This window comes from Vicugna pacos, chromosome 4, assembly GCF_048564905.1.
Source record: "Vicugna pacos chromosome 4, VicPac4, whole genome shotgun sequence".
Taxonomy (NCBI): domain Eukaryota; kingdom Metazoa; phylum Chordata; class Mammalia; order Artiodactyla; family Camelidae; genus Vicugna; species Vicugna pacos.
Genome location: NC_132990.1, coordinates 15,661,266 through 15,674,354, shown reverse-complemented (window position 1 = coordinate 15,674,354; position 13,089 = coordinate 15,661,266). Strand labels below are relative to the sequence as shown.

Sequence of the window (13,089 nt, the reverse complement as noted above, 5' to 3'; positions counted from 1 at the left end):
GCCTCTCAGCCTTAGCTCATTGTATTGTGCAGGAATTTGGGTCCGGGATTGCCAGAACTTCTGGTCTTTCAAGAGAATCCAGTAGTCTAGATTCTAATGTGAAATCTCTTCACAGTTAAATGTTTGTAGTTCAAAAACATTGAAAAAAATATTTTAAAAACATTTTATTTATCAGTGTAATTTATTTTACATAGTTAACTCAGCCTGGAAAAGTTGACTGTCTATAAGATGATAGCTTAATTTTTAAAAAGTACATTTAAAAAAGTTAAATTTTTTTTAAATTAAAAAATACTTTGGTAGCTATGAGCACATGTAACATTCAGGTGTGGAATACCATTCTTCAATAAAGGGGATTAGGCACAAATGACAAATGCTGGAGAGGCTGTGGAGAAAAAGGAACCCTCCTTCACTGCTGGTAGGAATGCAGTTTGGTGCAGCCACTATGGAAAACAGTGTGGAGATTCCTCAAAAGACTAGGAATAGACTTACCATATGACCCAGGAATCCCACTCCTGGGCTTGTATCCAGAAGGAACCCTACTTCAGGATGACACCTGCACCCCAATGTTCATAGCAGCATTATTTAAAATAGCCAAGACATGGAAACAGCCTAAATGTCCATCAACAGATGACTGGATAAAGAAGATGTGGTATATTTACACAATGGAATACTACTCAGCCATAAAAACTGACAACATGACGCCATTTGCAGCAACATGGATGCTCCTGGAGAATGTCATTCTAAGTAAAGTAACCCAGAAAGAGAAAGAAAAATACCATATGAGATCACTCATATGTGGAATCTGAAAAAAACAAACAAAGCATAAATACAAAACAGAAATAGACTCACAGACATACAATATAAACTTGTGGTTGCCAAGGCGGTGAGGGGTGGGAAGAGATAGATTGGGATTTCAAAATTGTAGAATAGATAAACAAGATTATATTGTATAGCACAGGGAAATATATACAAGATCTTATGGTAGCTCACAGAGAAAAAAAATGTGACAATGAATATATACATGTTCACGTATAACTGAAAAATTGTGCTCTACATTGGAATTTGACACAACATTGTAAAATGATTATAAATCTATAAAAAATGTTAATAAATAAATAAATAAATTACTAATAATTTTCTAAAAAAAAAATAAAGGGGATTAGGGCTTCTTGGAGAAATAGGTAATTCTAGGGCTGGGGCAGGAGATATAAGAGACGGTGGGGAACAGAAAGAAAGGGAGTCCTCAATGAAAACACAACAATGGGGGTGTGTCCAAAGGGCACTGGAGCCAATCTGAAAGAGCCCCTTAATGGCTAAAGCTAGAATTTGGGCAAACAATTAGTGAAGTAGTGTTAGATTACAACCCAAGGTATGGAATAAGTACCCACGAATCCAGACTGATATAAATAAATGATTGCTTAAATAAATGGGGAAACAGACAAAACCCCCATACAGCAGAATTTCAAATAATTTATGTAGTTACTGTCCCCTGAAGGAGGTGGAGCGCCCTTCCCTAGCCTTGCCTGTGGGGTAGGCTGGTTACTTACTTCCAAAAGGTGCAGTAAGGAAAGGGAGGTGAAAAGGATAACTTGGAAATGGAGAAACATGCAGATACTACGCCGGCCAGGTAACCAAGGGTAACATCATCATTTACTTCTGAAGAAAGTGAATTTTAAAAATTCTAAAAGTAAATATGGAAAAGCTTTGTGAGACTATTTTACAACATTTGCAATTACAAGTTTCAATTACATTGGCTCCTAAGAGAAGCTTACATTGCCTGAGAACTTACTTGATGGCCCCAGATATTAACATATATTAATATCATTTATTATCCCAAACAAACAAGCCTACAAACTCAGGAGTTGTGCCCCCCACTTCGCAGATGAGAAAATGGGAATTACCTATGCCCAAGTGACAAGGTACCAGGTGATGGGGCTGGAATGTCAACCCAGATCCATCCCACTCCAAAGCATAACTTTCTCAAATAATACACCCTCTAGCTCTGTAATTCCTTTAAAATTATTTTTTAAAATTAACCTTATCTTCAAGAAAGTACCCTCAATAGCTTTTAAAAATGCTTAACTGATTGTAAAATGATTATAAATCAATAAAAAAAGTTAAAAAAATGCTCAACTGAAATAAATTATTGTGAGGCCATCAGCCAATTTTAAGGCATTCAGTAAAACGTGACTTTTGAGGAAAAGAGTCTGAAAGTTTAGGATGTTTGTCCTTAGGAATTTGGTGGAGGTGGGTGGGAAGGGGAAGCAGGTAACTAAAGCCATTGCCGCTCTAGGACTGGAGATTCTGAAGCAGAGTGAGAAATTGATGGCCGCAGGGCACGTTCACCAGCAGGCATGTTTTCTTTGGACTACATAGTGTTTTAGTGTTTTTGAAATGCTGCCAACATTTAGAAATTGGGAACTATAAAAGAAAGATCAAGGATTATGGCTTCTCTTGGGAAAACGCAAAAGAAATGGCACAAGTGGGCTGAAATTCTCATGTGGCAAGAGCTAAGTGATGTCTGCTCCCTGCAAATAGGAGATGCTGTCCTTCCCTGGGCAGCCCCACTCATTTCATTCATTTATTTTGCCAGCTGAGAGACCCTTTAAAGAAAATGTTGTGTTTCTTTGTGTGGAAGCCCTGTTTTGTTTTGTTTTGTTTTGTTTTGTGAGGCCAGGCGAGGCTTGGTTACATAGAAAATATCTATTGGCTATATTGGAAAATCATTACCTTAGGAACACCACCCCTGAGTAACTAACACTTCCAGATTCCGTCTTCCGTCCAGGCCCCTCTGAGCACTGCAGTGGGACAGTCCTCTTTCTAAAGTGCTCCATCTGACACAAAAGTGCGGAAGGCACCATTTGCTTGTTTTCCGAAGGCAACCCCAGGGGCACATGCATAGACTCGTGGGGGTGGTGGAGGCAGATGGGTTTGGTGTTTTGCAACCCTATATCTTGTCTTTGTTAACTTTCCTAGGTGGTCCTCATGTTACATAGGCTTGACTTTCTTACCGCCTGTGGACACTGCTAAACCCTCTTTGGCGGGGCGCGTTTGGTCTATTATACATTAACCAGTACTGTGATGCTTTGGTGATGTCACACAGAAGCACTGTCACCTGGCTGTCACTGGAGGAAAGAGCAAAAGCCCCACCTGCACCCCCTCATGCATCCTGAGAGGCCCTTAGGGCCCCCCACTATCTACTCCTGTGACTACCTTGCAGAGCAAGTGTCTTCTTGCCAGCACCACCTCTCCTTGGTCCCTAGGGAGGTTCTCACATGTCCAGGATCCCAGGGCACTGCCACTCTTTGGGACAGTAATTAGCAACTCCTAAACATTTTCTAGTTCTCTGAAAAAAACTTCTAACTTATAAACCTATGGTTTGTATTTCAGACAGGTATTTGGGAATACATATTTATAAAAGTAGGTGACTGACTAACTTCTTTTACTCTAATCATAAAAATAATGTTATTTAAAAAATCAGAAAATGCTGTCAAGTAAAAATATCATTATCATCCATAATTCCACCAAGAAATCACCACTGGTAATATTTCGGTGTGTTTTTTTCTTTGCATATATAGAGTATATAGTTTCTAAAAGCATGATTAGAATCAAACTATACATTGTTTGTTTTCTCCTCTTTGCATTTTAACATACTATCACAAGTATTAAATATTTTTTGAACAATGAATTGTCATATACCCATGACACAGATTTAACAATCATCAAAACAAAATAATATCTGAATGACCCTTCCTTGAGCATATCTTTGGCATTTGGTCTCAGACAATTTTCCTTGGTTGGATTCTTGGGAGTGGATTTAACCCCATAGTTCACACTAATGGTTCATGCACATTTTGCACTTGATTCTGTAGTAGATTTGTTTCATAGAGAAAATTAACATGTTCCCAAACGTTGAAATAAAATTAATGGGCTCTATGTATCGTGCAGTGTTGGCATTCCCTGGTACGCCACTGAGGTCCCTGGCAGTGTGAACGCCTCTGTGGGAGAAGGACCGACACAGGATGAAGAACTAAAGCTGTAAACAGCAATTAGCAGTCTTCCTTTGAGTACAGCACTGGTTCTCAACTGTGACTGCACATTAGAATTATCTGGAGAGCATATTTAAAAAAAAAAAGAATGATCATATCTCACATTAGAGCATTTCAATCTGAAATTCTCCAGATGATTCTAATGTGCAACCCTGGTCGAGAAACACTGGCCTAGAGCGGTGATTCTTAATTTGTGGTCCCTGGACCAGGAGCACCAGCCACTTCTGGGAACTTGTTAAAAATGCAAATCCCCGGGCCCCAACTTCAAGACATTAAATCTGAATCTTTGGGACTAGGGCTCAGCCACTTGTGTTTTAAGATGCTCTCCATATAATCCTGATTCCTGCTGAAGTTTAAAGACCACTGGCCTAGAATATTCCTTTGTGAGTATTCCTGGCTCAGGGATGCACAGCCTGCTTAACCAAACAGGGAGCCTTGTTGAAGATTCACCGAGTCTGGTTTCAGACAGACTGGAGTCTAAGTCTCTTACCTGCCACTTGCTAGACACATGATTTTGGGCAAGTGAATTAGCCTCTCTGAGGCTCAGCTCACCATGCAGGAAGTGGGGACGGTATTAATAGTACTGACCTCATTGGACTGCTGTGAGGATTAAATTAAAAAAAAAAAAAGAAAGGTATTTTCCAACGTAGGTAAAGCTTGATGAATGTTTGCTATTATCTGTACCCATCAGAGAAACCATGAGAGTGGTCAGCAGGTCAGGAAGGAAGCTTTGGAGGTAGAGAAAGCCAGCTGACCTGGAGGTTGAACTTCCCAAACAGGTGTTTGTTCCCTGACTCTACTCTAGTATAGACTTGGATTTAGGTTACACCTGCTGTTGGCATCAACGAATGAGTCTCCCAGGATGAGACCATAAATCCTTCTCCCAGGGGCTGTCCTCAGATTGCGGAAGTGCTGAAAATGTATGGCTAGAGACACAGGCTGGGTCATCTGGATCTGAAAACTGCAGGGGTGGGAGGAGGGGCAGCAGGAGAGGGACCCCGTGAACACCTAGAAAAACGTTCTCTAACAGGAGCCATGAGAGGCACCTGGAGGGCTTGTTAAAACACAGATTGCTGGGCTGCACCCCAGTGAGGGTTTGGGGGTGGGGTCCGAGGTACTCCCAGTAAGTTTTGTACTTCTAATAAGTTTTCAGGCAGTGGTCACGAAATCACTCAGACCACACTTTCTAGGCTAAACTGAAACTTTATGGAGCTGAAAGGCAACACTGAACTGTGCCCTATAAAAGTGTAAGAAAGGAAGAAATGTTCTCTAAGACTTCCACATTTCCTCTGTAAAGTTCAAACTCCCCTGATGTACTATTTAGATTTGCCTCAGAACAGGACTGGTCAACTTTACAGATGTGCTGATGGCCACGTTTTCATTTGGACCCGAGGTCCCGCACAGGGGATTGGAGAGGGGGACTGACGGGTAGCCACAGCCTTTGGTTGCCTCATACAAGCAGAGGCGGGGTGAGAAATCAATCATTCAGTCGTACCTCCTCCTCCCAAGAAGCCAATACGTATCAATCACTTAGTCTATATTAAGTGTTTGTATACACGTGCCATCCAGTCCTCCCTGCAATCCGGTGAGGCAGGTATGACTTGCATCCCAATTTTACAGATGAAGGAACTGAAGCTCAAGAGAGGTTACATTTTCTGAAGACATACAGTAATAAGGATCTTCAGAGCTCAGATTTCAAAACCTTTGCTTTTCTCTTTCTAACCCACACACTGGGGAGAAGAGTCCTTGCTTCTAGACTAGGAAGACCAGGTGCATGGCTGGGAACGAACCAGGCATTGTTGGTATCAGGACACCGTGCATCTGAGCTGGAGCGGGGCTGAGGTCATGGGGATGGACTGAGCATCTGGGCATAGGTAAACGGGTACAGCCCAATTCCAGCAAGCTCTGGTCTCAGCATCTGGAAAACTGAACAGGAAGGAGAGTTGGTCCTGACCTGAACTGTTCCCTGCTCACTACCCCAGAGGATGTGGCTCGGGTGATGATACAGCCAGGGTTTAGTTCTAGAAGCATCAGAACCACAGGTCAGCTCAGCTGAATGACTGGGGGTGAGGGCTGGGGACTGGGTGTGCCAGCTTCTGTTTCCCACTCACCCCGCTCACTCTCTGGTTTTCTGGTCCACTCTTCCAGCCCCTGCCAACCCTGTTTCACTCCCTAACCCAGAACCACACCTGGGGAACCATGGGCACCTGTGGGTATTATCTGACTAGGGAGGGGCAGAGCCTGGTCACCTAGCTAAAGTAACACGGGAAACTAATGTCGGGAGGTTAGGAGAAGACTGGAAAGAGCAGGTTCAAATATTGTCATTTGGAAGATGAAAGGGAGAAGAAAACAGCACACCACTGGCCCAGAGCCCCAAAGCTAACAAGTGCTGGTGTGGAACTCAAGCCCATTCCTTTCTGACTTCTAGCCAGAGGCAGTCCTCTCCTACGTTAGGTCAATGGGAGGACACACCATTGTACTGACAGAGGTGTCCAAAAGTGGGATTCATTGTCTCTGGTGGTAGTGAGTTGCCCATGCCGGGAGGTGTTCAGGTAGAGGTCGCTTGCTAGTGTTGTTAGTGAGGAGATCCAGGCGAGAGAAGGTGGTTTCATATGACAATCACCCACATTTGTTAACAGGGCAGATTCCCAGTCTCCCATCTGAATCCCTAGGTCTTGGGTGCAGCTTGGGAATAGCTAATTTTTAAAAGCACCTTTGGGTATTCTAAAGCAGCTTTTGGGACTCACTGGGGTCTCTTTCAACTCTGAGATCCTATGACCATAGCGATTATAGTATAAGAGAGGGCAGTGTCGGTACTGCTGTGAACAGTCACAACAGTACTAACCGTTGAGTGTTTACTTTGGTCCAGGGCTGGTGCATTACCTCATGAAGTCCTCACAACTACCCCACGAGTCGTGCCTATTTCACGGGGGAGGAAGATTAAGTTTCCTGCCCAAGGTCACATCACAAGGAGGTGAAGGAATTGGGCTGCGAGCCCAGGCAGGCTGGCATTAGGTCTTTACTCCTGAACAGAGGAGGAGAAGGCACCAAATGTGACCTGATCCAAAGCCATCCAGTCCAAGGCAGGTTCTGTATAAAACCCACCAGCAGCTAATCCTCCAAATCACAAAAACTCCACAGCACAGAAAGCACCAAGAGAATGAAACAGACTCTCAGTCCTTGAAAGGACTATAAGAATTCCAAATGTTGCAAAGCTCTCAAGGTATATACAGTCTAGACGTTTCTTTGGTCTAAATGTATCATATTCGATTTTTTAAATTTAAACTTTTCAACATAGTGTAAGTGCCCCCGGGTCATTCCCACTGCCATTTCCTTCATTCAAAAGCAAACCAAAACAAAACTTGCTCGTTAAAAAGGGTTTTAGTTGGTGGTGGAATGTTCAAACAAAATGGCATTAAGTATGTTGACACATGGTTAAAACATTAACACCAGTGAAACTCCTGATGTGCTAATTCAACAGAGCCTGTCCACCCCTTTCTGGGAAAGGCTGGGACACCCGCTGTACCTTGTCCAAACCCTCACCAGCTACAAGGTCTGGAGGCCAGCTTTAGCACCAGGAGGGCAGCTTTAGCACAGAGACTTTCTCAACCAAATATGTTCTATTTCCTTCCTCTGGGTCATCTCAGCCTTAGGAGAGCCCAGAGCAGAAAGGTGATTAAACTAACAGGTTATGTGAGTTAAAGGTAGCTAAAACACACAAGAGAGAGTTGCAACAGCCTGCATGGGTTCAATCAGTCAGAGATAACTGGGACTTTTTCGCTCTGCCTAAGAAGCTCAATTTAACCTGAGGGTGAGATGAGGCAGCACCAATGTCACCTTTTTAGACCCAGAGATCACCTGGGAAAGCCAAGTCACAACCTCTCATCAGGCTCATGACCGATCAGGGTGACCTTTGGAGAAGCTCGATTAACCTCTGTAGGTTGCAGGCTCCTCAGTGGACATACACGAGATGTGGCTGAGATCAGTGTGTCCCAATCCCTCACTGCTAAACTAGCGAGAGGAACAAGGGATCTCTTCCATCTCTCCACTGATGTCATGTTCAAGTTCATGTAGATTTCACTCAACAAAATTGGGTGATAGCCAAGGTCCTTCCAGACCGAACAGTCGGTGCTTCTGAGACTCTATTTCCCACAGAAATAGATGGCTGTCTCCTCTTAGGGTTCCCTCCCCAATCCAGGTTGATCCAAGGACTGGCTAAAGGGTGTGCACCTCTTCCCTGGAGTCCCGGGGCTACCAGTCTATCCCTGCCAAACAACTGAGAAGCTGCCTCACTTTCTGCACATCCTGGGATCAGACGTGACGTTCAGTGTCCCTGGAATTCTGCCAAGTGCCTATGCCAACCAAGCCAGACACGACAGCTGGGGTCTGGGTGGAACGGCCACTTCAGGCAGCACACCCCAGCTGGGCCCCTCAAGGCACTGCCTGATTTGTGATGGAATTAAAGACTTCTTCCTTTCAGCTACTGCCCCAGAATCTTCCAAGTCCATAAGAAGGTAATGTGAAATTGGTGAGGGCTGGCTGGGCATAACCTGATAGGAGTGGGTGTTTTCTAGTCTGAAGCCTTGGGATCAGAAAGCCCTGGGTTCGTAATTCTGATGCCCCTCATTCCTGCTCCATGACCTTGAACACATTTTTTTTTAATCTTCCTGAACCTCAGCTTTTTCAGAGGTCAAATGGGCAATGACACAGTTTGGTACAGTGTCTAGCACTGAAATATTATTTGCTATTTCTGCTGCCATTTTGTACCAGGTCAATGCCTAGCTTCCCTTAAAATGTGATGAGTAATAAAATAAGCCAAAAAAGTTAGGGTGATACCCATTGCTTAAAATATCAAATCAATTCTCTCTACTAGGGTTTCTCATAAAGTCCCGGGCTCCCCATAACACGCTGCGCAGATACTAATGCTCCCAGCTATTCCCGGCGCCTGATTCACTCTTTGCACCCAGAAGCTGGAAAGCACGTGTATTGTTTAGAAGATCAACACCAACCACCCCCCACCTTCAAGTCTCCCACCCTCAGTCCCGTGACTGAGGGTGGAGACAGCCACCTAATAAATCAAGGCCCACAAGGAGTTCCTTCAAGCTGATTCACACAAATAGCTCCTTGGCTCCTACCCGGGCTGAGAAAAGACAAGACCAAAAATTCCCTAAAGCTTTCCCTCCCAGAACACAATAAAAACTTAACAAATGTGAACTTCTGGTGATCTGTGGTTCTCTAGTGTTCTGTGAGAGGGCAGGGATACTCAAGGGCCACTGTAATGTCATTCACCACAGAGCAGAGCTGGCAGAAACAGGGTGCTTCCTGCAGTTCCCCAGGGATGCAACATGACCAGGGACCCCATTCCCCGCCAATCCTATTCAAAGCCCCACAGCGACATCAGGAACTTCCAGGGCTTACGTGCTGTGTGCGTGTGGCCTTTATGTGTTAAACATACAAACCATTAAACAAGTAAAACTTTACTAAGCAAGAAGATAAGAGTTAACAGTTGAACAGACAGAACAGATGTGGAAGGAGAAGAAAATGTTTATGTGGTTACAGCTACCACGTGCCAGGCACAAATCTGGTTCTTTACAGAAAAGGCAGGAAGGTGCAGCAGAAAGAGTGTGGATCTGGGACCCAGCCTGCTTGCATTCACATCCGATAACATGTTCACCAGGACCAGTTACATCACCTGTCAGTGCCTCAGAGGTGAAACCAACCTCACCCACAGGACTTTCTGAGGAGGAAACAAATTCACGCATGCTGGCGCTCTCACTACAGAGCCTGGTGCATAAGCCTTCTTGTTTCATCTCTCCATCTCGTTTTGATCTTTCTGAGATGGATAGGGTCCCAGTTTTACAGCTGGAGAAACCAGGACACAAAATGTATCTAGGGGTCACATGGGCAGCAAGCAGAGTTTTGGGAATTCAAACTCAGGCTCCAACAACAGTCACATGTGAAGGGGCGAGACTGCTGTCAAAGGCGTGGGCAGAACCGGCCGTGGGGGCTCCAGAGTCAAGTACAGAAGGGTGAGCAGGTCCTTTACACATGGGCGTGTATGTAGAAGGACACCTAACCACAGAAGCAGATTATTTCCCTTTTTAATCATGACAGGGCACCTCTGGAAACCTAGGAAGCCAGTACCTTTAAAGAGTATCTGGGAAATAGATACATATATCCATTTCTCACTCAGGTGCTGACAGACTGAATTCTTTTTTTTTTTTTGGAGGGGGGAGGTAATTAAGTTTATTTACTTATTTATTTATTTTAATTTTAACAGAGGCACTAGGGATTGAACCCAGGGCTGTCTACCACTGAGCTATACCCTTGCCCCAAGACTGCACTCTTGATTGGTTATTTATACTGTACATTACCCAAAACATAGTGGTCACCTAGTAAATGGTTGTGATTACCCATACTTGTTACCATATGCCAGCCTGAGTTTAAATTTACATATATTGTCCTGCATTCCACACAGTTTGTTCTCATATGGTTAGATATTCCTTAAAAAAATAAGTTAAAGGATAGCAAAGTTAAATAAAATGCTGTTTACTTTCTCCCTTTCCATGAAAGTTTCTGGTGTATATAAGCACCTGAGAAAGAAACCTGCTTATTTTTAATACAGTGTTTCCTAAAGCTACTTGGCCACAGAATCCTTTTCTGTAAAACAGAAGCTTTGAGGAATATTGAAATTGCCTGATTAAATTTTATGTCCTTGCAAGCAAGGGATAATTATTCCCAATTTTCAGGGAAGAAAATTTCAGAAAATCATCCAGTGGGTGGTAAAGGCACCAAAAGAAGCCCAAGTCTTTGCCTCTAAAATAAGAACACTCGCATTTCTAAAACACTGCACTATAAAGGCCCCATCCCAGGCATATGTCTTTTGCTTTTCATTTTTTAAGTTCATAGGTAAATCTAAAAGTTAGAAATAAGGGACTTGGCCAAAACCACAGAGCTGGTTCAGAGCTGAAAAGGGGACAACGCCTTAAGTTCACTGACTTCTAAAAATCTGTAAACACAGAAACACGCTACCATCATTTGTCATGAATGGTGAGCACACACCTGCCCGAGCTAGGACTCGGACCAGCAGCTGACCTCTGTGGGCATTCAGAGTTAGTTCCAGGAATGGAAATGGGGAGATCCTGTTTTATCAGAGCTCAACAACTCAAATGATCTCAGTCCATTCATCTTGGAAACTAGCTGCTCACACTTCACTGGACTGATGACAAAAAATCTGGCCATCTGGCAAGTAAAATCACTCTCATTAAAATGACTGGTCTGCAGCCACGTATTCTTCCATAGGAAACAACAGTGGAAGTGGAGCGGACATGCTTTGGGGCTGGAACTCGCCCACAGCAGCGCTCTCTCCATCAACACCTCCCTCCAGCATTTCCCTGGCACATCTGAGTGCTGGACAGAAGCATCCCCCAGGCCTGCCAAGCCCCGCCTAGCACAGCGCCCCACACTCTTCTGCCAGTAAGTAGCATCAAAACACATGAGTCCTTCTGGCCACACAGCGCAGCCTGTACCAGGGAAGGGGCGCTTGGGTGAAGGAGAGAAGCCGGGTCTGGTCCTCAGCCAGCAGCCCCCAGCCTCCAGCCCCTCTGCCAGACAATGTCTCACAAGATAACGAAGGTTGATCAAGAGGAAGTGGGATGAGCATCTGTAGATCACTCAGGGATGGAGACAGGCATCCCACCCTAGAAATTAGCGTCAAACCAAGATGGTTTAATTACTGCTGCACAGACCTGCCACGGGGCAGGACAGCAACAGAGGGAGGGGGAGAAAAGGGAGAGTCTGTAGAATACGTTTCCCTGAAGGTGTTTTCCAGCTGAATTTCCTCCATGGGGTTTACCACACTCCCCTGAATTCTTATACTCACATAACATTTTTCAAAGCAAAGCAAGTCATACAAAAACACAGTGACAATTCCCCTCCCCCCCAATTCATGTTAACTCAATAAAAAATGTATTCATCACTTCCAGAGTGTCAGGAGCTGTTCCGGGCACGGTGAGACAGTGACAATACAGTGACAATCAGATAAAGAAGGTAGGATGGGGTATTAACTAATATATGTAAAATAGATAAACAACAAGGTCTTAGCACAGGGAACTCTATTCAATAGCTTATAATAGCCTATAATGAAAAAGAATATGAAAAGGAATACATACATAAATGTATAACTGAATCACTATGCTGTACACCAGAAATTAACACAACGGTTGTATACCAACTACACTTCAATTAAAAAAAAAAGGGTAGGATGGGGACTGATGGTGATTTTGAAACTGTATTCTGCAGGTGTTATAAAGGTGTCTAAGGGGCCAGGACGGGGTGTGTGGTGGTGAGATGCTGAGAGGTGAGAGGCGTGGGTCTCTCCTGCTCACCTGCCCTCTCCCACACTCCCCATCTCCCCACCAAATTACGCAGCTCTACTTTGATCTGTTTTCTGTGTATCTCTGCAGGGAGAGCTGTTGGGAGACAATTTCCTGATGTTTATAAACTCTTGGGAATACGTGAAGGTCCTTCCTGCAGGACGGGTCCGGAAACCCGGCTCTTACTACGCCTGCAAAGACAGATGCCAATACTGACTGCCCTAATGGGTTCTGGCAGAGGAAACACACTTACAGTAATTGTTTGCTGAGAGCTCTGTGAGAGCTCAAGCACGAGCTGGCCAGGCCTGGCACAGCCTCAGGCACCTACTTGCTCCCTTTGACAGTTTGCCGTGGCAGCCATTGGGATAAGCCCCGGAGCACCCTGAGGTATGGATGCTTCTGGTGCCAACTGTTAAGGTCAAGGGTGCCTCCGAGCCCAAAAGGTTTTCAATTGCAAGCTCCGGACGCCTAACTGCTGTACAGACCTAGGTGCTGTACAGACAGAAGCAAGAAGCACAGGGACAGGCCATCGTGCTGCTGCGTTTCCTTAGGTACGTGATGGTCACACGCAGGAGGCAGCACATCGGGTACCCAAGAATGTGTGCAAGTTTAAATCTTGGCCCCCTGCTGCCTCCCTTGTGACTTGGGGCAGGCGACCTCTCTCT

At 44.5% G+C, this 13,089-nt stretch overlaps 2 protein-coding genes across 4 annotated transcripts in view; both read right to left on the bottom strand.

The window, feature by feature from the left end:
- The window catches only part of EQTN (equatorin), a 72,620-nt gene extending 70,950 nt beyond the window's left edge, over positions 1-1,670 (bottom strand). Inside the window, exon 1 of the mRNA XM_072959278.1 lies at positions 1,548-1,670. The gene's annotated coding sequence lies outside the window, so the exon portion shown is untranslated. The remainder of the gene's footprint in view (positions 1-1,547) is intronic.
- MOB3B (MOB kinase activator 3B) overlaps positions 1-13,089 on the bottom strand; it is a 172,076-nt gene that overhangs the window by 43,086 nt on the left and 115,901 nt on the right. The window lies entirely within an intron of this gene.